This window comes from Callospermophilus lateralis, chromosome 17 (genome assembly GCF_048772815.1).
Source record: "Callospermophilus lateralis isolate mCalLat2 chromosome 17, mCalLat2.hap1, whole genome shotgun sequence".
NCBI classification, from domain to species: Eukaryota; Metazoa; Chordata; class Mammalia; order Rodentia; family Sciuridae; genus Callospermophilus; species Callospermophilus lateralis.
Genome location: NC_135321.1, coordinates 57719017 through 57746586, shown reverse-complemented (window position 1 = coordinate 57746586; position 27570 = coordinate 57719017). Strand labels below are relative to the sequence as shown.

General features: G+C 45.0%; 1 pseudogene; it reads left to right on the top strand.

Moving 5' to 3' along the window:
• The window catches only part of LOC143382659 (E3 ubiquitin-protein ligase RNF213-like), a 95798-nt pseudogene that overhangs the window by 57762 nt on the left and 10466 nt on the right, over window positions 1-27570 (top strand).

Below are 27570 nucleotides of genomic sequence, written 5' to 3'. Positions count from 1 at the left end.
TAGTCTCTGACCCCAGCCCTGATGAGCAGCCCATTCAGTCCTGATTTCCTGGAAACCAAAAGCCATGCTAGCCCCAACAGGAAAAAAACATATGAGGTAGCCTTAGTTTTGTGCTACATGTCTGATCGGTATAACAGGCCCCCTTCTTTTCTGTGTGTCCTAGTCTACATATCCAGCATTCTCTATTCCCATAAGGCAGCTAATGGCACTTTGTCTCTAAGTCGCCCTGGCATGCTGCACTAGCCTGTGGCTCCTTCCTTGGGAGTGAGCTTCTCAGCTTGTCTCAAGCCACTCTGGTTTCCTCCCTGCAGGACGGTCAGAGAAGTTAGTGGAAATCTTCCAGCAGACTCCCCTGGGCATGTTTCTTGCCCATTTCCCCAGAGATCAGCAGCAGGAGCTGGTTCAATGCTACTTGAGGGACTTCCTGCTCTTGACCATGAGAGTCCACCTGGGAGAAGCTGAAGGTAGGTATCCACTCAAGGTCATTTTGTGGTAATTGTCCAGTACACACTGGAAACAAACATGGGAAATCAGCTTCTGAGATCTGGTACTGCTGTGTGGGGGAACAGAATGAGGCCACGCAGGATACTAGGCTGAGAATGTCCTTTGAGCTACCCAGAACACAGGGCTAGTCTCTGTCATCCCCAAGGCCTCCTGGAATGGGAAGTTCTAGTAGTCAATATTAAGATAAATATGTAACTGACCTTAAATAAAAGGTAAAAATAATAAGTGAAATTCATGGAAAGGTTGATGCTTTTTGATTCTGGAGCTGAGGAGAATACCAAGAGCCTCAGGTATGCTAGGCAAGTATTGTTTACAGATCTACAGTCCAGCCTAGATGGAAACTGGTAGTCAAATGCAGAACAGAAGGTGATAAATGTGGAAGAACATACGGTAGCCAGCGTGAAAGAAGATCAATGAAGCATTTTGGGAATCAGCAGACTATACCCTGATTTTTTAAAAGGGGTAGAAGTTACAAGGCAGCTACACAGAGTGTAATCATGAGACTATCTAGAAAGCTTTGCTCACATCTCAACCCCACCTGTAAGTCAAGAGAACATAAACATACTTCAGATGTCGCTTTTACCTGCTCATCTGGAAAAACCCAGTTTTCAAAAAGAAGGGCAGGCTTACAGGCCTCCTGGGCAGGTACTGAGCAGCAGTCATATGGCAGGGTGGTTGGAGAGCCTGCCCTCCACCAGCCAGCTGCTAAACATCTGTGAGTGCCAGCAGAGTTCAGGCAGGTGCTCACATTAAGGCTTTCCAGCTTTGTTTCTGATCACAAAGAGTTAGAAACAATTTAAGTGCCAGAATAAGGGAAGGAGGAAGAAATTAAAAGTATGGCCATTTTAAAAGGGTTGTTTGCAACCATTGAAAACAATGTTTGCACAGGTAAACACTGAGTGACAGAGGAATTCTCATAATCTAACCTTGAGTGGAAAAAATTAGGAACACAGTGTTCCTGATTTAAGGATGATTCTGAGGAAAAGCACAGCTAGGAAAATGGCTAGAGGCTCTACTGAAAAGCAGTCAGGAGATAGGAAGTATGGTTTGTTATTTTCTTTTTTGTGATTTTGAGTAGTTCCGATTTCCCACAGGACAAAAAATCTCTTTATAATTTAAAAATTCGTACTGAAAACCTTTCAAAACCCCAGTTTCTGCAGATGGCTCTGTGGTCCTGTGTCTGTGAGCTTTGAGCAGCCTCAGGGAAGCCCAGGGAAGGGCTCTCCCTGCTGTGGGTGCACCTGGCCTATCAGCATTTCAGGACCCGGCTGCACAACTTCTCCAGAATCTTGACCATCCACCCGCAGGTTCTGCAGAGCCTCACTGAAGCTGTACGGAAGCACGACATGGCTGGCAGTGAGATGGTACAGCCTCTCTGGAGGCACCTGTCCCCAGGAGCACAAGAAGAAACCCTTTAGGGGCCTGGGAGTCAGCATAGCTCAGAGGTGTTGGGAACAGCTGGGGATAGTGCTTCCTCTATCCCAAGACCCAAAGGAGCAGGTTATGAGCCTGGAATGCAAGGACACACTCTGCCAGGACCTCTGGCCTAAGGAAGCCACAGCCAAAGAAGAGGGAGGGTGGAGGGGCAAGGGCCCTGTGGAATCACGTGACCACTCTCCTCTTCCCAGACACTAGATGTGTTGGCTGCAATGGCCTGTGCTGAAATGCTGACAAGAGACACCCTGAAGCCGAGTCCCCGGGCTTGGCTGCAGCTGGTGAAGAAGTTGTTCATACCACTGGAGCTTGTCTGCTCAGACAGGCACATGCAAGACAGCGGGAGCACAGCCAGAGCTGTCACTGTGGATGTCAGGTGAGACCCAGAGTCCAGCTGTCCCTGGCATGCTCAACCTGTGCTCATCAGTGGATTTGAGGTCCTGGCACACCTAGCAGCAGGGTGAGCAGGTGCTCCTGCCACGGGAAGGGCTCTTTGTGCACTCACTCTGCGCTTGATGAACGCTGTCAAGTGCCAGGCATCTCGTTAGATGCTTGAGAAAGAGGAGAACCACATGCAGGGAGGCCATGGTGCCCCAGAGCCACAGAAAGGCAGGCTATTAAGCTGCACCTGGAGAACCACTGTGGTGGCAAGGAGCCATTATAACTGACAGGGGCAGGCAGGGCAAGCAGAGGGCAGGCCTTCAAGGGTGGGGAAGATCCCAACATGTGCTGGGCTGTGAGGGTCAAGAGGGACTCACTGTGTGCAGCATTATGAGAGAGTGGGCACAGTGGAAGTGAGGTAATAAAGTGAGACCCTAATTCCTGTCCACATGGAGAGCTGGGAGTGCTGAAGGCACTTAGCATTATCTTCTTTAGCGCCATCCATTTACTTGAAAATGCCATGATTTTATTCTCTTTTATTGATACGTAAAATTCCATTGTGCATATATGCCACATTTTTTTATCCATTTATCCACTGAAGGGTGTCAAGTTTGTCTCCACAGTTTAGCTATTGTGAATTATGCTTCTATAAACATTGATGTGGCTGTGTCCCTGTAGTATTCTGTTTTTAAGTCCTTTGGGTATAGTTGGAGGAGAGGAATAGCTGGGTCAAATGGTGGTTCCATTCCCAGATTTTCAAGGAATCTCCATAATGCTTTCCATATTGGCTGCACCAATTTTCAGTCCCACCAGAAATTTATGAGTTTACTTTTTTCCTCATATCCTCGCCAACACTGTTTGTTGTTTGACTTCATAATAGCTGCCATTCTGACTGGAGTGAGATGATATCTTAGAGTAGTTTTGATTTTTAATTCTCTGATTGCTAGAGATGATGAGCATTTTTTTCATATATTTGTTGATTGATTGTATATCCTCTTTTGAGAAGTGTCTGTTCAGGTCTTTGGCCCATTTGTTGATTGTTTTTTGTTTGTTTGTTTGTTTGTTTTTTAGTGCTTAGCTTTTTGAGTTCTTTATATACCCTAGAGATTAGTGCTCTATCTGATATGTGAGGGGTAAAAATTTGCTCCCAGGATATAGGCTCACTGTTCACCTCACAGATTGTTTCTTTTGCTGAGAAAAAAAATTTAGTTTGATTCCATCCCATTTATTAATTCTTGATTTTAATTCTTGCACTATAGGAGTCTTAATAAGGAAGTTGGGGCCTAATCCCACATGATGAAGATTAGGGCCTACTTTTTCTTCTATTAGATGCTGAGTCTATGGTTTACTTCCTAGGTCCTTGATCCACTTTGAGTTAAGTTTTGTGCATGGTGAGAGGCAGGAGTTTAATTTCATTTTGTTGCATATGGATTTCTAGTTTTCCCAGCACCATTTGTTGAAGAGGCTAATTTTTCTCCAATGCATGTTTTTGGCACCTTTGCCCAATATAAGATAATTGTCATTTTGTAGGTGAGTCTCTGTGTCTTCTATTCTGTACCATTTGTCTATCAGTCTGTTTTGGTGCCAATACCATGTTGTTTTTGTTACTATTGCTCTGTAGTATAGTTTAAGGTCTGGAATAGCAAAGCCACCTGCTTCATTCTTCCTGCTAATGATTGCATTAGCTATTCTGGGTCTCTTATTTTTCCAGATGAATTTCATGATTGTTTTTAATTTCTATGAGGCATATCATTGGGATTTTGATTGGAATTGCATTAAATCTGTATAGTGCTTTTGGTAGTATGGTCATTTTGATAATGTTAATTCTGCCTATCCAAGAGCAAGGTAGATCTTTCCATCTTCTAAGGTCTTTGATTTGTCTCTATAGGGTTCTATAGTTTTCATTGTATAGATCTTTCACCTGTTTTATTAAGGTGATTCCCAAGTATATTATTTTTTTAAGCTATTGTGAATGGGGTAGTTTTCCTCATTTCCTTCTCAGAGGCTTTGTCACTAATATACAGAAGTCCCTTTGATTTATTGGTGTTGATTTTATATCCTGCTACTTTGTTGAATTTATTTGCTAACTCTAGAAGTTTTCTGGTGGAGTTTTTTTGGGTCTCCTAGGTATAGAATCATATCATCAGCAAATAGTGCTAGTTTAAATTCTTTGATTTCTTTCATCTGTCTAATTGCTCTGGCCGGTGTTTCAAGAACTATGTTTAATAGAAGTGGTGAAAGAGGGCATCCCTGTCTTCTTCCATTTTTTAGAGGGAATGCCTCCAATTTTTCTCAATTAGAATGATGTTGGCATGAGGCTTAGCATAGATAGACTTTATGATGTTGAGATATGTTCCTGTTATCTCTATTTTTCTAGTGTTTTGAACATAAAAGAGTGCTGTATTTTGTCAAATGCTTTTTCTGCATTCATTGAGATGATCATATGATTCTTGTCTTTAAGTCTATTGATGTGATGAATTACATTTATTGATTTCCATATTTAAAATCAATAAATGTATTATTTATGGTCATTTTAATAAATAGGAACTATGAATCCCACTTGATCATGGTAACACCTTCTTTTGACATAACCCAGTGGAATAGGGTTTTCTCCGTTGCACTCTTTGTGGAGCACATGCTCCTGGGGACCCAGAACCAGATTCCTGAGCTGTGCCAGCTGATGACCAAATACATCTTCTCACTAGACAAGGTGAGCACTGGGCATTCCTCTTGGTGGGACGCAGAGTTCGGGAGCCCACTCCGCCCTCACCTGCCGATCAGTGCTGAGCTCTCACCCAGTCACACAGGGGAATGTGGCTCATCAGCTGGCCATTGCATGGATAAGCTCAGTTGTTTAATAAGAGTTTGCCCTGCCTGATTGCTGAGTCAGGGCATGTCACTTAGGGATATGAATGACTGGACAGAATGAGACTTCTGCAGGGAGCTTGCTTGCGGATGCATTGCAGGAGCTGAAAGGTTAGGCTCCACCCACCTCCAGGGTGACCTGGAGCAGGTCATCATCCTAGCCCTCAGGGGTAAAGTCACCACTGCCCTAGGAAGGATGATAGCAAGGCAGGAGACTACCACTGGAGTTGAGGACTTTAAAATGCATGCGGTTGGTAGGACCCCAGGAACAGAAAACCACTGAGCCTCTGCCCCTACACCCGATAGAGCTGTTGACAGCACAACCAGTGTCCCTCAGAGAAAGCCACCATCTCAGTGACCAGGCTGTTCATCAATAACAGCCACTGAGCACAACATGGTTCCCACCTCTTTCACCCTGTGACCTTGGGCTGACCTTGGGTGACTGCTGCATGAGAATATCCCATGAGTAGAAGGCCACTGGCTTCCAGAGTGCCCACTGTCAGGATGTCTGAAAAAGGCCACTGTAGACAGGGATGCAGCTTTTGAAATGCAGGCAGGCTCACTGGACAGAGATTGGCATACCCCAAATTGACCAGAATGTCAGAGGCCTTGTTCAGGATGACCTGTGCAGGCCAGGGCTTGCTCACAGCTCCTAAGGACCAGATGCCCACACTACTTGTTTCTTGCCCTTCTGTCCTCCTCAATGACCACCTTCCAGCTGCTGGTCTTTGAACACTTTTCCTGCTGTCTCAGCCTGAGGAGCAAAATAAGGGGGGGGGGGTGTCAGTGACAAGAATGGAACCCAGGGCCTCATACATGCTAGGCTGGCATCTTACCACTGAGCTACCCCCCAGCCCCTGCACACAGGGCCTTTAAGAACACAGCCTAAGCCAGGCATGGTGATCCATGCCTCTAATCCCAGCGGCTTGGGAAGCTGAGGGAGGAGGATCACGAAGTCAAAGCCAGACTCAGCAGCAGCGAGGCGCTGAGCAACTAAGTGAGACCCTGTATCTAAATAAAATATAAAATTGGGCTGGGGATGGGGCTCAGTAGTTGAGTGCATCTGAGTCCAGTACAAAAAAAAAAAAAAAAAAAAAAAAAAAAGAACACAGCCCAGCCTCGCCACCCTCACACACACACATATTTCAGTTTTTATTTCAACACCCTAAAGTAAGTCCCTTGGCCTCATCTAGTTGAAAGGTCATGGGAAACCTTTCTCAGAGTGTACTTATATGCCATGGAACTTGGAGGGTTTTATGGATCTTTGATGTTTTTTGTTGTTGTTTGTTAGTTTTTTTTGTTTGTATTTTGGGAAAAAAGGAAAAAGAAGTTTTATTGTTTTGCTAGCAAAGGAGAAACATAAGAGACACCTGTGCCAGAGAATGTGATTCCCCAAATCAGGGGAAACAGAGTGTTTTTAAAGAGGCAATTCAAAGGAGTCCTATTTTTTACTGAGGTTGGGAAGGAGAGTTTGGAGAGACCAAGGAGGAGAGAAAAGCAGGTCTGCTTTAGAGCAGCAAAGGCTATGTTCAAAGCATGAAGTGGACCACTGATACAGAGGTTCTTAAGGGAAAAGATGGTGGGAAGGAGCGTGTATCTGTCTCTGTGGCCACAGGCATCCTGGACCACCTTCCCACATGAACTAGACACTGCTCTCTCCAAGTCTTTCCTGTCCCATCCAGGACCTTCAGACCTCTGGCCACTCAGCCAGGTCCAGTGTGGTCTCCAGTGGTCAGGTAGCCTGCTAGCTGAGAGATGGGTTTTCTGGCCCTGCGTGCTGGCATACACATGTTCAAGATGGTGGGAGACTTTTTCCCCAATATAATGACTTCAAAAACTTCACTGGTTTCTGGATCATTTCCTTTTAGTCAGATCCCTGTGTAAGTAACCACAGCCACAGATGCTACCCAATTAGTTCCCGAGCTTAAAGCCTGTTATGTACACGGGTCTCTGCTCTGTGCATCTGATCCAGCTACAGGGAAGTCCCAGGGCCATCCATTGGCTACCTGATGCCTGGAAAGGATGCTGCCCTGCATTGATTTTTGCTGCTCTCCTCCTCTGGTTGGAAACTTAAGTGTAACTGTGGGGACGCCTGGGGCCTCAAGTCTTACCTTCTGCAGGCTGCCACTTCAGAGCTGCCCCCTACAGTTAGCCTGCACCCCCTGGCTATTGATAAAAGCTGAAAGTAGCCAGCACAATGGGTATTTAAGTCTTCTCCATCAGCTTTGACAGGAGAGTTAGGTATGGCAGACAGAGATAGGTGTTAGGCAGGTAGGCAGCCTGCTTGGGAGACCAATTCTCATGGCTCATTTCTGTCATGCATTTTTCAACATATCACAGGGAACTGGCTTTCCCTTATGTCCTATCCCTAACCTCCCCATCCAGCACCCCATCACTAGGCCACTGCTAATTTTTTTTAAGTGTGCTAAAAATATACATAACACAAAATGCATAGTCAGTGGCTTCAAGCAGAGGGGTATTGGGCAGCCACCAGATCCTGCTCCAGAGTGTCCTCACCTTCCCTACCCAACATGGACTCCCCAGCCCCTTCCCAGCCCCAGGGACCCCTGCTCTATTTTCTGTCCCTCTGACTACCACAGGTACCTTACATAAGTGGAATAGTTCAGCATTTGTCTTTGGTATTTGGCTTGTGTCACCTAGCATGATGTTTTTAAGGTTCATCTGTATGGTGGCATGTGTCAGCATTCAGCTTTCTCATGACTGGATAATGAATGCCACTGTACGGGAAGATACTGAGTCTGTCCACTCATCTGTGAATGGATATTCAGGCTGCTTCCACCTTCCAGCTATTGTGATTGCTATAAACTTTGGTGTTCACCAACTTATTTGAGGCCTGCTTTTGTTTCTTTTGGATGAATACCTAGAAGATGACTCATTGTATTATTAAATTTCTCTCTCTCTCTCTCTCTCTCTCTCTCTCTCTCTCTCTCTCTTTTTCTTTTTTTGGTGCTGGGGATTGTACGCAGGGGTGCTCTACCATATACCACTGAGCTATACCTCAGCCCTTTATTTTATTTTGAGTCAGGATCTGGCTAAGTTGCTGAGGCTGGCCTTGAACACATGATCCTCCTGCCTCAGCCTCTGTGTCACTGTGTGTGTGCCACTGTGCCTGGCTCAGAGGGTTTTGATGTGCATTGCTGTAATAGCTAGGGATGCTGAACATTTTTTCATGTGCTTCTTGGGTATTAATGTATCTTTGGAGAAATGTCTAAGTCCTTTGCCTGAGTTGAGTTGTTAATTAACAAATTAAATTTATCAGGATAATAAACACATCATTTCCAAGTATGATCAGTCCTGGGAATTGAAGAATGGCTCAAAAAATATCAAGTGGCATTAGTTATATAGCTCAAAAATAAACTCTAAAGGATAATTTCAAAAGGTAGAGAACATTTGACAACATTTCTGATTTAGGAAAAAAATGCTCTAGGCAAAGTAGCAATAAGGAACTGTCCTTACTTGTATAATGCCCAGTGGACTACTTCCTATAGGAACATCTGTACTAACATCATGTCTGACCACAAACTCTCAGAAACAGCCATTAAATCATTAAATACAATATCCTGCATTGCTGAAGATGTGCATTTGTAAATGAGTGTCCTGATTTATTTTGTGATGCTTGGGTGGAACTCAGGGCCAGGGAAGTGCTGTGCCACCCAGCTGCTCCCCAGCCCAACTTCCTGTTTTCACTGAAGCAAACATATGCTAGACTGTTAGTACAGTGCTGTTCAGAATCGCAAAAACCCAAATACACACTAAATACCCATTAATGGAAACAGGTATCTGGAATATTCATTGGGGGCTGCTGTACAGTGGTTAACACCAATGATCTGCAGCTGAGCCTCTCAACCAGGCAATCCCACAAGCAGGCCTACAGTGAGGCCTCCCAGGCCTCAGGGCTTAAAGGGTAGAACAAGCTGGACCATGGCAGTGTGTTTACACAGGGACACAAAACCTCAGAGAAGCTTAGGAATATGGTTACCTGGGAGGAGAGGTGGGCACTCGACCAGAAAGGGATGCCTGTGTTGCCACAACTGGATATATTTGTGATATTCCTTTAAAATATGATCTAGCTGGGGTGGCAGTAGACACCAGTAGTCCTAGCTCCTTGGGAGACTGAGGCAAGAAGATTGCTTGAGTCCAGAAGTTTGTTTTTTTTTAATTTGTTTTTTTTAGTTGTTGATAAATCTTTATTTTATTTATTTATATGGGGTGCTGAGAATCAAACCCAGTGCTTCACACATGCCAAGCAAGTGCTCTACCACTGAGCCACAACCCCAGCCCAGAATCCAGGAGTTTGAGAGCAGCTTGGACAACACAGCAAGAACCCATCACTAAATAAGTAAATAAATAAAACAATATCTAAAGCCAATATTACAAAAATGTTGAGGTCTCTCAGAGCTTAATGGTGTGTAGCATTGGTCATCACATTATTATCATTTAAAATTTGAAATTCATCAAGAGAAGGGAAGGGGCAGACCTAGAAAGAAAAGAAAGGAAGAGGGAAAATTTAGACACTGGGAATTTGGTTCTTCTCTTTTAAAAGCAGCAGAGCCACAAAGAGATAAAAGGATGGGAAACTGCTAAGAATCCCTGAGGCCTTGGGCTGCCCCAAGGCACAGGTGACCTCTGCCCCTCCTCAATGGGTGCCACCCCTCACCAGGCCTTTCTCCTCCAGTGTCTTCAAGAGAACACTGACCTCAAGACCCACAGGCCTTTTGTGGCTATGATGACCATTCTCTGTGAGTGCAAGGAGCAAGCCAGCAAGAGCCTGGCCAGGTGACAGGGGGTCTGAGCTCCAGGCGGAAGGGATCACTGTCCCTGGGATGCTGGTGTCTGCCTTGGAGCCCATCGCCTGCTTGGATTTCAGGTTTGGAGTGCAGCCATGCCTCATCTGCCTGGGAGATGCTCAGGATCCTGTGTGTCTGCCCTGTGGCCGTGTGTGCTGCCTGCCTTGCATCAAGATCTGGCTCATCCCTGGGCAGATGACTTGCCCCTACTGTTCAACCAACCTGCCGGAAAATTTCTCTGTGACAGTTTCCCAAGAGCACAGGAAAAATACTCTTTGTCTTTAAAAGTCTTTCTCTTTTCTCTGTTCCTTTTTTCAAATATAATATTTAGAAATTCAATTTCTATTAACCGCTATCTTGTAAAAGCCTGGCTTCAGAGAACTCTCTGAAGTGAGACTCCCATTTGGGTGCCTCAGAATTCCTTTCTCCCCAAGACACACATGTCCTGCAACATTTTGAGACAGCAAAATTCAGAAACTAATAAATGAAGCCCTTGAAAGAAACCTAAGAAACTTAGATGCAGGTTCTCTGTCTTCTTTTTTATATAAGTGGTGGGTGCAGGGGTGGACACCGGGCATTGTGCAGTCTAGGCAAGCAAGCCCTGTACCATCAAGCCACACACCTACTCTTGCCCAGCCTCTGGGAGGTGCAGGAAGGGAGCTGTGGTGCTGTGGGCTTCAGACCATGGTTGTGCTCCATCAGTGGTTGCTTTGCCTTTTCTTTTGTCCCAACAGAGGGGTTCTGTGACAAGCTTGGGCTGGTTCAATGATGGAGGTGTTCCAGGAAGAGATGTGTGTAGAAACTATCTGCAGTTTTGAAGACAAGCTAATCAATAGAAGTAGACACTTGCATCTGTTGATGTAAAATAAGTTGCTATCTAAATCTCAAATCATTCTGCATGTAAGGATTTGGGAATATGCTCTCTGAGTCCTCTGACTGGGTTTTCATTGTTTCCTCATGGTGGCCATTGGGAAACATGCCCAGTTCCGGCAGATGTGTAACAGTTTCTTTATGATGTGGTGTCCACCATGTGCTTCAAAGATAGTACCCCTCCTCAGAACAGCGTGATTGACGAGCTGCTGTCTCTACTCTTTGTGCGGAAGGAGCTTTTGAGAGATGCTCCCCAACATGAGTTGCTTTCTATCTTCAAACCTTGTTTCAGTTCCTCTCTGTTTTGTGCCATGATATGAGCAGTAGCACCTTTCTCTTTCTGTAAGGATACCGGGAACACACCAAGTCTCTCTCGCCATTTGATGATGATGTGGATAAGACTCCTGGTGCTGAAGCTGCTCCAGAAGCACAGGTGGGAGTGGCTCCCTGAAAGCACACTTGTCTAAGGCCTCAGCTTCTCTGGGCTGTGCTGTGCTTGGTCTTTGTGTTGCCACATATCCTAGCTCATGATCTGGGAAAGTTTCTTCAATGCGAGGAAACCTGGTCTCTGTTTCTTATGTTTAGACACTGAACCCTGTGGGCACGTGAGTTGCATGTGGCCAGGGTTGGGTACAAAGAGTTCTAGGAAGGGACCCTTGGTGTGGTGAAGCATGCAGAATCCATGCATTAGGAATGGTGGTTCTGACCCTAGCTCCATGGCCATCCCAGGGTGTGATTTGTGGTATGGTAACTCAGACTCTCCCTTACCCTCTGTGTCCTCCAAGTCTAGATTCCACAGCACATGGACTCTGTTTTCTTAGTTAGACAAGTGGTCAGTGATGTCCAAGCATGGTGTCCTCTGGCTGATCCTATGTGTTCATCTAGCTTCAGTTCTCAGAGTGCTGGTGGGGACCCTTTGGTGGGGAGGGCATCCCTGAGCTCTGAATTTTAAAACATAATACAGTAATTTGCCTTTTGACATGTTGATATTTCCAATCCATTGGAAAGCAGTGGTAGGTAAGGTACTGACCTCTCTGCATGAAGGAAATTGCAACCATAGTCATGGTCTTCTCCACTATACACATGGTAGTTTTTAAAATGCCACTTTCACTTACGAGCTTTACTAAATCTCAACCCTTGAGGTTGCAATTATTAATGTTGTGTAGAAGCAGGAAATAGACCCAGAACACTGCATAACAGAGGACAGTGCTTATCTCAAAGAATGCCACTCCTAAAGGTCTCCAGATAAGAACTGGCTGCTTGTCTCAAGCCTTGCTGTTTTGCCTGAACCAGTGACCACCAGACCACAGATCTGCGGTGATGTTAATGAATGTAGATCCGTATCTACAACAACAGGTTGTAGACTAAAAAGATACCAACTCAAGATCTGCCTTGCTCAGCAAACCAAAGCTTTTCCAAATGACCAATGCCTGATGTCACAGAATCATGTGTGTCAAAAATGATCCAGTGGCTGGAGATGCAGCTCAGTGGTAGAGCTTTTGACTAGCACACAGTGAGGTCCTTGGTTCAATCCATAGCCCTGGGAAAAATCCATAACAGAGTAGACTATGTGATTGTAATATAGTTAATGATGAAAAAAACTGATAGGATATCAGGTCCCATAACCAGCCTTCAGAAATGATCACTTTTCAAGTGTTGGTGCAGTATTGGAAAAAACATATCAAAAAAAAAGGCTTCTGAACTCCCATTGGAGCTTCAGGCGGGCTCAGACAGTTCTTCTGTACCTTGGAGAAGTTAGCTACAGGTTCAGAACCCCAAATATATGCAGGGACTATTAAAATTTTCTCTCTTTTTTTTCCAGCTGCATCATGTATGAGGCCAGATTTTCTTCATATTCTTCAATGTAGCATCAGAAGCACATGTAGGAATCATCTGACTTCTGTTAAACTAGGCTTCTGAGAATTATAGGAATATAAAACAAAGTCACTCTTTTAGAACATGTGGGTTTATTCTTTTTATCTTAAGTGAATTGATAAATACTCTTGAAATTTTCAGTTTTAATTTCTAATACCATAAAGATTGATATATTTGACCCACATAAACAAAAAGTCTTTGCAGTTCTCAATAAGTTTTAAGCCTGTAAAAGGGCCTGAATCCATGTTTGAAAACAACTGCTCTGTGATATGGAATTTCATATTCCTTTAAGACTCTGCAAACATATTTTTAATAAAGAGCTGTCAAATCCATATACCTTCATATGTACCATTATACACACAGAGAGAAATAGATGGGCAGATGATTGACTGGTTAATAGATGCTATTTTGTGTAGGGTGATTCTGCCATCCTGACATCACCAGGAATAATATTTCTCTTTCCACAACTTCCAAGCAGTGAAAGATTACATCCAGGCCTACTTGTGCCTGTTAGAGAAGAAGGAGTTCATCACTGAAGATAAGACTGAACTCTACATGCTCTTCATCAACTGCCTAGAAGTAAGCTGGCTACCTCTTTGTTGTTTTTCTTTATATATATTCTTTTTTATTGGTTGTTCAAAACATTACAAAGCTCTTGATATATCATATTTCATACATTTGATTCAAGTGGGTTATGAACTCCCATTTTTACCCCAAATACAGAATGCAGAATCACATCAGTTACACATCCACGTTTTTACATAATGCTTCTGCAAACCATCTGAACCATATTATGGTTTAGGCAGTGGCAGAGTTTCCAAAAACTAACAGAATGCAGCTTTATTCAGTACAATTAACAGATGCTTCTTTTCCATGTGGAAAAAGAAAGATGTTTCAAAGACATTGCTCTGCTCTTAGATGTCACACACACAGTCAGGAGCCACTTGGTGATGTTTCCTTCACTGCATGTGTGATGATGGTCTCCTGAGATCCTTACCTAGTATCTGAAGCTGTCTGATGTTTGCACAACAGTGAAAGTCCCTAAGGATGCATTCTTTCAGGTGTCCCTGTTGTTAAGCAGTGTGTGACCATATTGACAGTCACGTGCGTGCAGGTGCAAAGCGAAGACATCACAGCCTGGAGGAGTACACCTCAGGGTTAGCAATGGTCATCCCCAGCTGGCGAGATCATGAATACTTTTTATTTTTATTGTCTTCATATTTTATAATGCATTTTAGATTATGAACAGTTTTCCTTATAGGTTTGCTTTTTCCAGTTGTTTTCTATGATTCAGAAAATTTATACTTAGATCTACAATAATGGTCTTTATTTTCCCTTGAATTCTCACTGGCAATTTTAGAAGGTTGGGGAGTTGCCTCTTACAAACTATAATATCCTTTTCTTTCTTGTTCTCTGTTCTTTAGGATTCAATTCAGGAGAAGACCAGTGCTTACTGCACAAGGAGTGAACTTGACTGCCTGAGGGAGGAAGGCCATTTCCTACAGACCTGCTCCTCAGGGAGACAAGGCCAAGGACCTACCACTGCGGCATCTGTAGAGTACCTGCAGGAGGTGGCCAGGACCCGCCTGTGTCTCAACAGGGCTTCTGACCTCCTCTTGGAGCTTCAGGAAGGATCAGGCAGGTCTTCTCTACCTTGGAGAAGTTAGCTACAGGTTCAGAAGGACAGGAACTGTCCTTAGGGTCTTGCTGGACCTTACCATGGTCCCCTCTTCTGGGTGTTTTTTACTGAGTTCCCCAGAAGCAGGCCCTCAGTCTCCAGTCGCTAACCAGCTTTCTCCTTGCACTCTCAGAGCTGGCTGAGGAACAGCAGGGCTACCTGTGGCACATCCAGAAGTTCTGCACCCAGGCAGGGAACGACTGCACCTGGTCTGGAGGCTCGCAAGCCTGCATGGGATGGAATTTGTGCAAAGCCTCTCCAGGGAGGGCCATAGGTGCCAGTGGGTGTTTCCCAAGGGAGTCATTGCACAGCAGGTGAGACGCAGGTCCCTGGCAGAGCGAGCAAGCTATGGGCACCACTCCTCACCCTCCCAGCCCTCACGACAGGCAGGACATAGGCATGCATCTATCTGATCCTTGGTCTCTGCTTCTGTATGGGTTTAGGCCACCTGCTGTGGGGCAAAGGTAGGCATGGATACATGTGTGTGTGCACCCTGATTTGTCTTTCACTGCATTTTATCTAGGCTTCACTTCTAATTGACTTAGACACAGAGAAAGTAAATGTGATTATTTCTTTTAATATTTGCTTCCAGCAAATTAAAAGGTGACTTGGCTTGCAGGCTGTGTCTTGTGCTCTCTGCCAGGCAGAGGTGGGTAAGAATTGAGAGACAAGTGTAATGAATTTGGCTTTCAGGTTTCTCTGTTCCCAGTGCTCAAAAATTGGTAAAGTCTTACTGTCCTGGGGTTAAAAATGGCACTAAAGCTTCTGGCATCTTTAAGATGACCAACTGGGACTCAGAGATGATATGATTTGTCACCTTGCTTCATGTGGTGCCGTGTATAGAGAAAGCAAGCAGCTCCAGGGTCAGCCTCCCTCTCCCTGGGCTCTCCGTCCCTGTGGAGACCATGCCTCTGAAGACCCCCCAGGACTGTCATGCCTGGGCCCTACAGGGAGTCTCAGCTGAGCTACCTCCATCCTCCAACTGTGTCTGCTATCTTTCTTCACCTATGGAGAAGGGCCTTGCAGAACACCCCACTCCACCCCACCATGACTAACTCTCTTCTCCTGGGCTGCAGAAGGACCACACAGGTCAGATGGACCAATACCTGGTGCATGGGGACAAGTACAAGGCACTTCGTGATGCAGTGGGCAAAGCCATGCTCAAGTGCAAGGCCCCCAGCCTCGAGACTGCTCTGATGGTAGGATGGGCTCGCAGCTTCTCCCTGAGGCAGGTGGCACCCCTCACACTTGCATCTTCCCTGGTTATGTCAAAAGATGCAGATGTGCTGGAGAGGGCATCTGAACAGCCCCTAGAGTGATACTACGTACTGGGAGACAGATGACCCTGGCCTCCAAGGGGAGTGAAAGATATCAATCAGCACAATTAGTAAAATCCATAGCTACGTAGATTCACAATCCATGTATATGCTTATCTGTTGATGCAGAGTTTTAGGATTCTAATATGTTTTGTAAATATTTTTAGCTGCAGATAAACGCAATACTTTTATTTTATTTATTTACTTTTTATGCAGTCCTGAGGATTGAACCCAGTGCCTCATGCATACTAGGCAAGCACTCTACCACTGAGCTACAACCCCAGCCCCAGGATTCTAATCTCTAAATTGTTCTGGTCTTGCTTCCTTTTTGAGTCCCTATTTATCCTGGCCTTATGCTAGGAAGAGAAAATAGAAAATCCTGTCTCAGGAAACATTTCCAAGACCTGTGAAGTAGTTGTAGGGGAACAGGTGCTGACTTCTGTTCCTCCATCATGGCTGCCTGACCCTTGTGCACTGAGGTTAACCCGAGCCTGTCTCATGAACTCATAGCTCCAGTCATGTCCGTGGAGGCCCACGGTACATGGTCCAGGGAGGGTTGCTCCAGGTAGTGCTGTGTAGATTTTGAGGGCTCGCTGCACACCCCGCCCGCAGACCTGCAGGAGCCCTGGAGCTCAACAGGCCGTCTACCTGCTGCTGGCATTGTTCCAAGAAGTGGCTGCTCTCCACTGCTCCCACAACTTGAACCTCCACCCTAAGCCAGAGGTAAGTGACACATTGGGGCTTATGTTCAGTCTCATGATTGGGAGGGACTTTCTGAGCACAGTAGAAGTCACAAACTTTTATTTCCTATCAGGATAATAGGAATTATGACCTTCCATAATTTCGTATCTAGGATAGAGGGTGTACCCTTGTTATGTGGAAGAATTATTCACTGTTTCACCCAAATTTACAGTCTCAGGAATATTACCTAATGTTTACCAAAACAGAGTGTTGAGATCTGCACTCAGGAATGTGGTTGCTGTGTTTCTGTATGAAAATTCTCTTTCTTGATGAATTTCTCCTCCATTAGTGATCATTTAACTATATTTACCTTAATATTTGATGTGCACTCAGTATTGAAATGTGTGACTTTCAAAGAGAAAACCCTAAGTTCACACAGTATTCTTCTTTGCCATATCCTAACATGAAAAACGTCTTTCGTGCCAGCAATTCGAGGCTGTGAACAGGTTCGTTGAGGACAGCAGGATCCTGTCTTCTCCGGGGGTCAGGCCTTTCGCAGCATCCCTCGTGGCCAACACTCTGCCCTTGCTGAGCACAGGCCCTGGTGCTGACAGCCTTGAAGGAACAGTGACAGAAATGGCCATTCACACTGCGGCTGTCCTTCTGTGTGGACAGAACAAAGTCTTGGTGCCCCTGAGGAACTTGGCCTTCTCCCCAGCCAGCATGGCGGTAAGCTGCATGATGATGACTTTGGTTTCACAGTGAAACTTCAGGGTTTTTCATGTTGAGACCTGGCCTGTGACTGTGGGAACTCTCCGACTTGTCCATCTTCTAGATTCTCTGCCCTGTTGCCCCACTTGATCCTTCAGCACAGTGCTGGTGAAAACATGCCCTACCATTTGCTGTTTCACACAGAGCTGTTGTTCATCCTCTGTAAACAGCTCTTGAGCTGAGAAGAAACTTTCTCACTCTGTGCCTCTTGCTGGGTTGCAGCTGCAGCCCACAGGCTCACTCAGCAGGGCCACTTCTGCTCTTGGTCTTTCAGAATGCTTTCTTCCAACAATGCCTGAAGACCTGCTGGCTCAAGCCCAGAAGTGGGAGGTTCTGGAAGGCGTCCACTGGTATAGTGAGTATTAGTTAAGGGGAGGGGTCTCACTCCTCTTAGCTTGGAAGGTCAGCCTGTGGCCATGCCAGACCTAGGGTTGGACCTGGGTTTCACAGTGTTCTGCTGAAGGCCCATGTCACCTGCCTCTCCTGGTGGCTCGAGGGCCATAGACTTGGCTGGGTAGATGACCAAATCGTTTCCCTGCATAGTCATGGGAAAGACCTTTTGGGATGCATTGTTGCTCTGCAGAACATGCCATTTGGAATAAGGGGGACCTAGGGACCACACTGAGGCTCATTCAAAGGCCAGTCACGATCCAGGGGTTTTTGACCCAAAGAGAGCTTCCTGTAGTCTGGACCTGGGAGACAGCCATATAACCCCTGACTTTGTGGGTTATGCTGTTGCTTTGAGTAAATAACCTTCTAAATTTTTAAGTTGTTCTAAATCATGCTCTTGCCAAAAAAGGAAAAATCCAAGAGAATAGAAAGATATAAAACACTATCCCCCCTGCCTCCAAGTTACCCCTGGTACACAGTAGTTGCTGGGTTGCAGCTGGGATGCCATGGTGCTGCTGGATGGGAGCCCCACCTCCCTCCCTGGCTTTGCAGCAGGTCTCAACCACACAGACCCTCAACTGGTTCACCAGTCAGAGAGGAATGTGGGCTAGTTACCCTTGGAATCTAATCTCTCTCTGCTGTGTAAAGCCAAATTCAGACACTTTTCACTGGTGGCATGTGTTCACTAAGCTCCAGAACATGTCAAGAAAACTTAACTGATGGCATGGCTCAAGGCTTCTTGTGAGATGCTAAGGACGGGGGCTGTGTGTCCTGTTGGTCAGGACTAGAGAGGAGGGCAGCAACTTCCCCTTCCCACGTAGAAGAGACTCACTAGCTAACATGCGTCCTGTTGTTCTTTGAACAGCTTGTCCCAATGGTCATCTGTGTACTGTAGGAGAGGTGAGTCTTGGTGTTTGGGAGAGGCTCTAAATGTGCATTCCCATCTGGGGTGGGAGGGAGGGAGTAGGGAATGAGGGAGACATAGGTGCATTCTGAGGGCTGCTCAGGGTGTTCCAACTGAGTGTCTAAATGGCACTGTGAACATGATTCTTTACTGCAGATCTGTCTGAGCATTGTAGGATATTTAGCAGCACGCCTAGCCTCAGCTCACTGGGTGTAGCAGCACCCCCTAGCCCAGTGTGATGCACAAGAATGTCTGCAAGCACTGCTCAAGTCTCCTGGGATGCCATGGTGCTGCTGGCTGGGAGCCCCACCCCCCTCCCTGGCCCTGCAACAGGTCTCAGCCACACAGACCCTCAGCTGGTTCACTAGTCAGAGAGGAATGTGGGCTAGATACTAGAGGACAGGAGAGGACAGGAAAGACTTATGGGTGATGAGCCCTGGGAGACAAGGCCATGCTGCTTATCTGGGACTCCAGGGCATCTCCCTGGCTGCTCATGGCATCTGCACTTGCTAAGCAACAGGCTGCTGGATTGGACTTATGTGTGCTGCTCCCTAAAGTGAGCAGGAGACAAGGATGCAGCCCTGATGTGACTTCACCTTCCTGACTCCCACTTGCTTCCTTGTCTGAGGAGTGAAATAAGAAGAGATTCCAGGGCCCCTCTTATCACTGAGTTCTTTGGTCTGAGCACTGAAGCTGGAGGGGCCTGCTGTGACTGTGATTCATAGCATGCAGTGGGGTGCCATTTAACTTGGAAACCTGGGACCATTAGTGGTGGCAAATCTTATGGTTGGGTTTTTTTTTTGTTGTTGTTTTTGTCCAGTGGATGTGAGGAGGTCTGCTTAGAAGTTATTAACACCATCATTACTGATGTTAGATAATGATGCTCTAGAGGCTGGCATGCTAGACACAGGGATGGAGAAGGTGGTGAATGGGAGAAAGGAAGATGGGGCTATACACACTAGTCACTCTACTTGGGAGTAAAAAACTTTATTTTTGGAAAATGAAGCCACATTTGCCCATGGACAGTATATGTGGTTAAGTGCCCACCCTCTCCCCAGGGCTCCTGCTCCACCCTAACACACACATGCACCAGATGCAGACTGTGGCACACACCACCTCCTATGCAGGGTGGCTTCTGCACATGTACCATGTGCATACTGACTGTGTGTCCCCTCTATGTCCCAGTGTGGCAGGCTGATGGATCAGAGCTCCTGTATTGAGTGCGGTGCTGTATTTGGAGGTGTCAACCACAGACCTCACACAGGCTTCGAAACCATCAAGTACGTGGGCTCGGCTTCCCTCCCTTGGAGCCTGAGGCTCTGCACTGTCCATTCCAGCAGATGAATCATACCAACTATAGGATCACTAACACCACTGCTCTATATCTGGCCCTGCGTCATGTTGGGGATCCACATCAAGCACACTTGTAGTCATGTGGCACTGAAGCTTGTTTTTTTTCTTTATTTTGTTTTTGTAGTGCTGGGGATGGAACCTGGGGCCTCTCATATCCTAGGCAAGTGCTCTGCCATGGAGCTGAGCCCTGTTTTTTTTTTTTAATTTGAGAAAAGTGAAAGATATATGTAATCAGTCTTGTGAAGTACATCCATCCCTCCATATCTGTGGGGACTGTTTCCAGGACACTGTCCTCCATAGATACTCAGATCCAGATGTTCAGTTTCTTTATGTGTCATGGCACTGTACTTGTTTGTGACCTACAAATATCATTCCAAAGAGTTTATTTATTTATTTATTTGATACTAGGAATTGAGTCTAGGGGTCTTAACCAGTGAGCCACATCCCAGCCCATTTTTTTTATATTTCATTTAGAGACAGGGTCTTGCTAAGTTGCTGAGGCTGGATTTGAAATTGAGATCCTTCTGCCTCAGCCTTCCAAGGCACTGGGACTACAGTTGTGTACCCCTGCACCTGGCCTCCCATAGACTTTTTAAAAATTATCTCTAGGTTTCTTATTATATCTCATGCAAAGTGACTGCTATATAAATACTCATCTATCATACTTTTTAGGAAATAGTGACAAGAAGAAAAGCTGCTATTCAATATAGATTCAGTATTTTTCTGAATATTTTTGAAATTTCTGAGTATTCATAGTTGTTGAATCCACAGGTGCAGAACTGCAGATACAGAAGGCCCACTGTAACAGAGTCAGATAAAAATCTAACCTCCAGCTAGGCACAGTGCATGCCTGTAATTCCAGCTACTTGAGAGACAGGAGGATGGAAAGTTTGAAGTCAGCCTGGGAAACTTTGTGAGACCCTGTCTCAAAAATAGAAAGGGCTGGGGGTGTAGCTCAGAAGTAGGGTGCTTTCTTAGCACATGTGATGTCCAACGCTCAATTCCCAGCACAGAAAAAAAATACGTAAAACTAAAAATCTGATCTCACAGTCCCATACTTGATCCTGAGATGAGTGTGGCTGTCAGTGCTCCCTTAAGATGACATAAGGGACCTTGTATCTCACTATTTATCTGGCTCTTCTGTTATAAAGCTTAAAATAGTCTAGCCTGTTATCTCCATAAACTATCAATGTCCTTGAATCTTGAAAACTTTTGCCAAAATGTGTATCCCAGGTTTTGATTTGGAAAAATTGAGAATAATGTGGACAATCTCCATGTGGATGTAAAAATGCCCCAAACCCCAAATGCCCCTGAGGCAGACATTGACCCCCATCCTAACACCCTGCACTAATGGCCATATTAGTGATCTGTAACAATCAGATCATAAAGTCTACTTGGAGTGTACAGCTGTCCTCAATCCACTGAAGCCACTTAACATTGGGAATGTTGCAGGGTCTGGCCAGCCAGCAGGGTGGGTCTAAAAAAGAGAATCACTTGAAGGCATATGGCCTAGTTCTTTTAGTGTTTTCTTCAAAACTAAAAACCTAGCTGGGTGTGTTGGTGCACACCTCTAATCTCAGTGGCTCAGGAGGCTGAGGCAGGAGGATCACAAGTTCAAAGCCAGCCTCAGCAACGTAAACTGTCTCAAAATAAAAAATAAAAAAGTAGGGGGTGGGAATGTGGCTCATTGGTTAAGCCCCTGGGTTAAATCCTCCATGCCAAAAACAAAAACAAAACAAAACAAAAGAAAAAACTGGGAACCTAGTCGTTAAGATGTGAGGCCCCTGGAGCTGAGGAGAAATAGACATCTCTAGTCTTCACCCTGTTTCCTCTCATCCTTTCCAGAGACAGCACAGACAGAACCAAGACTGGCCATGTGCTGGGCCACCCGCAACCCAGAGATGTCATAGTGGTGTCTGACCGAGAGCTGTCCCCGGTCGTCTTCATTCTCATGCGCCTACTCACTCATCTGGCTATGCTTTTGGGAGCCACCCAAAATCCCGAGGTATAAGACATTACTAGACTCTCTTATGTTACCATAGGAAGAAACTGCTGTGTTTGCATCAAGTCCTTTTGTCTACAAAGTCCTAGCCACCTAGGGATTTTACCTAGTCCACAGGGTAAGGCAAAAGTTATAGATCCTACTTTTCCCTCTGGGGCATATGATGCAATGGGGAACTACTCCTCAAATTATGGAAAATCCTCTTTATTTTTTTAATTTTTAAAATCTGTTTTAATGGACACAAAACAATTACACATGTTTGTTACAGTGTGACATCTTAGCTTATGTATACAAGGTGCAACAATCAGATCATAAAGTCTACTCAGAGTATGCAACTCTGCCCTTGCCCACACCTAGGCATGGGGAGGTGGTGGGACCCTGTCACCTACACCCTTGTTGTGGCTGCAGGAGGTGCAGGGAAGCATTCCCTGCTGCACAGGATGACATCAGAGCCAGCAATCTCTGGCTCTACTCACCTGCCTCCCTTCCTCTGCTGCCTGCGTCATGCTGAGGGCACTCAGACCTCACCTAGAAACCACCCTCTCCCCAGTGCTGGTGCTTCACTCCCTTGGCTTTTCACTGTGTCCTCTACACACTGATCTCACTACACATCTTATCTTGTTTCCCTCACAGACTGTGATAAACATATCAAGCCTCCAGTGAGTGACCCTAAAGGATTCCTGCAGCAGCACATCCAGAGAGACATGGAGCACTTGACAAAGATGCTAGGGAAGAGTGCTGACGAGACCACCCATGTGGTTCACCTCATGCTGTGCTGGCTTCTCAAAGAGCAGCACCCACTCCCTAACCAGAGTAAGCAAGGGACTTGGGCTGGGCATTACTGCCAAGAGGCCAGGCTCCCTCAGCTCCTGGTCAATGGTGTGACAGAAGTGGGAGCGAGTGCTCTGCTCTCCTTGTGGGGGTTGGAGGGGCTGCTGCGCTCCTCCACACACCACCCTCCTGGCTGGGCCCTGCAGCACTGATACCTGGTACTTGTGCACGCAGCATTAACCTGTGCCCTGGGAGCACATGGCACCCCAGCAGATGACATGTCCCACTTCTGCTTTCCAGAGATGTCACACTTGTACCCTGACCTAATATGTGCATGTTCACATGTTACATGATCAAAGGAAGCTGCAAAACACTGTCTGTCGAGCAAACTCTTCTACTCTAAACATTTAAATCCAGGCCAAAAGCAAAGGTCTGTAAGGAGACTCTGTAAGTGATTATCTGAGTGGCATTAGGAAGGATTTCAGTTTCTTCTTGCTTACCTGAAAAAATCTTTTAAAATGGCCACTGCAGAACAATGATATTTAAAAGCATACAGATAATAACAATAGCAATAAAAAGTCTGTTCCCACATCCAGAGAATCTGTCCTCCTGCAATTGTGTCTTTGCCAGAAACCAGCATTATTAGTTCCCATCTTAGTCAGATCCGATTTTCTTCTGCCAAATGCCTCTTGTTCTGGTGTGGCTTCCACAGCCATGGACTCAGGAGTCCTAACCTGGTGCCAGTTCCCTGGGACCTCCTCTGCCTAAAGGCCTCGGGGCAGCAGTGAGGTGGTTCTGATTAGCTGTCAGCATCACTGTGCCCCTGGGCTTTTGAGTTCACATCCTGTCCTTAGTCATTTGTCTGGAATGCTTTTAAGACCAGAGCTGTGGGCCACAGAGTTGTCAGAGACTACACTATATTATAAGGTCCAGAGGCTGGTGCTGGTAATACCTGGTTAACTGAGGAAGTTATCACACCAAAAGGAGGACTATCTCTATTAACATTATTCAGTGTTTACTGTATGGAGACCAGCATTTTTTGTTTGTTGGGTAACACAGTTTGGTTTTCTTTGCAGGGCATTTAAGTTTTGATGAAAAATTGTCAACCAAAGAACAGAGAAACAATTGGGAAAAACACATCAAAGTTCTTCTTCTCCCTGAACTGGAGGTAAGTGGCTCCCTAGTCCTCTCTCCATTAATCTGTGGAGGACTGTTGGCCCACTGTCCTTAGGAGGGCCATCAGAGGCCTCACCTGGAGAAACCTCTCCTTCTGCTATCCCCAGGTACCCCTACTGCAATGGTCATAAATCAGGCCAACAATTAACAGTTCTTTCAGGGCAGGTGGTAGCTTGCTCTCCACTGCTGTTTATAGCAGAATGTGAAAGTAAGAGACCCTCCAGAAATGCATCGACAGTCTGGATTCATGACTGCTCTGCTGAGAACATCACAGAGTTGACTATCCACAGCAGGTCAAGGAAGTCAAGAAGCAAAAGGGTGGTGAAATAAAGGCCCCGAGTCTCACTCTGTTTGGGGAGGCAAGAACACTATGAACAAGGAACCCCCCAATCACAGTGAAAGACATCAAATACAAGCATCCGGGTTGCAGGCAGATTCCTAAGGAGCCACTGTGGGTCCATGAGCTGCCTGGTTGTCTGTGACAATGTGTCACTTACAGAATGCTGTATCGTTTCTTTATCCAGCATCTAAATAAGACCCTGCTGACTGTGAGCATGCTCATTAGCTAGGATGAGCGCATCAGCTCCAACCCGGTGGCCAAAATCATGCATGGTGACCCAGCAAGCTTCTTGCCCCAACTGCACCAGAAAAGTGTGGTTCATTGCTCAAAGATTTGGAGCTTCAGGAAAAAGATCACAGTCAAATAACTTCAGCACATTGTGGAGCAGAAGAATGGCAAGAAGGTGGTACCCGTGCTCTGGCAGTTCCTGCAGAAGGTGTGTCTACTTCATGGGCTGCCCCCTTTTCCTGGTAGACTTCCCCTGAGGACTGGGAGGCCCCATGCTTGGGTTCAAAGTCATCATTCCTAGGGGCAGAATCCTAACCAATCCCATCAGCACTGTGATTCTGAATGCAAGGCCTGTAGCATGAGTCTCAGGGAGAGTGCAGAGGTCTTAAGACACATCTGCTGAAGTCACAGATGAAATATGCACATGAGTGCGGTTAGTGGTGATCTGTTTCAAACTTGAAGGCCAGGAGGGACCACCATGAGCACTCAGTTGTGATGCCTTGTCTTCATCCTCAGAAGCTGAGCAGGTGGTCACCAGCAAGTCCCTGCAGAACAGTCAAGAATGCATACCAAAGCCACACCAGAGCCCTCCCTGTGCCCTGCAGGCTGGAGGCAGCATGCTGCATGATAGGGCTGCAGAGTGTGGAGTCACACCTGCCAGGCCCAGAAACCATCCCCAACTTTCACCCACTTGAGCTCTCCTGGACCACAGTAGAGGTTCTCGCCAGCTCCCTCATGGACCAGTATCACAGCTGGCAGGGAGCAGAATGATTGGGGAGTGTCTGGTGCTCATACTAGGAAGGACTTCATGTTAGTGTTGTGATCTCTTATCAAGATATGGTTTCATTTGACCGAGGATGCTGGATCCTGGTCCTTCAGAACAAAACCCAAAATCATATCAGCTACCACTGCAGTAGACCTTGGGCTTTTCTTTCAGCAGCCTCACACCCAACAGTAGACCCAAGAGTCAATTTTTTAAAAAAATTTTCATATTATTTATTTTTATTAATTCTTTAGTTGTACACATTAATGAGAATAGGTGTGATATTTCCTTGTATGCATATAGCATGCACTGATCTTGTCTCTATGTGTGTATTGTTCCACTTAACAGAATGTCATCTTGTTCTATCCATTTTGGCTGAAAATGACTGGAGTTCATTTTTCTTACAGCTGAATCATGTTCTATTACATATATAAACCACATCTTCTTTATCCATTCATCTGCTGATGGCCTTCTAGGCTAAATTAACATTTTAGCTATTGGGAATGATGCCACATAAACATGGGTGTGCAGTACCTCTTTGATACGCTGACTTCCTTTGGAATGAGATAGTTGGATCAAATGGTAGATATTTTTTTTTTTCAGTTTGAGGGAACTCCAAACTGTTCTCGATTCTGAGGTACTAATTTACATTGTCACCAGCAGTATATTAGATTTCCTTTTCCTCTTCCTCTTTGCTAGCATTTGTTATTTTATGTTTGGGTTCATCTATTTTTGGGGTGGAGGACTAGTGGCAATTGAACCCAGGGACTTCTTGGGCTTTCTAAGCAAGTAATGCTCTACTACTGAGCTATTGCCCCTATACCCAGCTACCCCACTATTTTTTTAAAAAAAACAGAGTCTCACTAAGTTTCCCAGATTAGCCAACAACTTGTGACACTCCTGCCTTAGGCTCCTGAGTAGTTGGGATTACAGGTGTGTGCCACCATGCTTATCTTAGCCATGCTAACAAAGAGAAGAAGAGAGAGAGCTCAAATTACTAACATATGGGATGAAAAAAGGCAATATCACAACAGACACTACAGAAATACAGAAGATAATTAGAAATTATTTTGAAAACCTATATTCCAATAAAATAGAAGATAGCGAAGATATTGATAAATTTCTTAAGTCATATGATTTGCCCAGATTGAGTCAGGAAGATACACACAATTTAAACAGACCAATAACAAAGGAGGAAATAGAAGAAGCCAACAAAAGACTACCAACCAAGAAAAGCCCTGGACCGGATGGATATACAGCAGAGTTTTAAAAAACCTTCAAAGAAGAATTAATACCAATACTTTTCAAGTTATTTCTAGAAATAGAAAAAGAAGGAGCTCTTCCAAATTCATTCTATGAGGCCAACATCACCCTGATCCTGAAACCAGACAAAGACACTTCAAAGAAAGAAAACTACAGACCAATATCTCTAATAAACTTAGATGCAAAAATTCTCAATAAAATCCTGGCGAATCAAATACAAAAGCATATCAAAAAAATTGTGCACCATGATCAAGTAGGATTCATCCCCGGGATGCAAGGCTGGTTCAATATATGGAAATCAATAAATGTTATTCACCACATCAATAGACTTAACCATAAGAACCACATGATTATCTCGATAGATGCAGAAAAAGCATTTGACAAAGTTCAGCATCCCTTTATGTTCAAAACACTAGAAAAACTAGGGATAACAGGAACTTACCTCAACATTGTAAAAGCTATATATGCTAAGCCTCAGGCTAGCATAATTCTGAATGGAGAAAAACTGAAGGTATTCCCTCTAAAATCTGGAACAAGACAGGGATGCCCTCTCTCACCACTTCTATTCAATTTAGTCCTTGAAATACTAGCCAGAGCAATTAGACAGACAAAAGAAATTAAAGGCATAAAAATAGGAAAAGAAGAACTTAAATTATCACCATATGTGGATGATATGATACTATATCTAACAGACCCAAAAGGGTCTACAAAGAAACTACTAGAGCTAATAAGTGAATTTAGCAAAGTGGCAGAATATAAAATCAATGCGCATAAATCAAAGGCATTCCTGTATATCAGCGACAAATCTTCTGAAATGGAAATGAGGACAACCACCCCATTCACAATAACCTCAAAAAAATAAAATAAAATACATGGAAATCAACCTAACAAGAGAGGTGAAAGATTTATACAATGAAAACTTCAGAACCCTAAAGAGAGAGATAGAAGAAGATCTTAGAAGATGGAAAAATGTACCCTGTTCATGTATAGGCAGAACTAACATCATCAAAATGGTGATATTACCCAAAGTTCTCTACAGGTTTAATGTGATGCCAATCAAAATCCCAACATTTCTTGTAGAAATAGATAAAGCAATCATGAAATTCATATGGAAAAACAAAAGACCCAGAATAGCAAAAGCAATTCTAAGCAGAAAGTGTGAATCAGGAGGTATAGCGATACTAGATTTCAAACTGT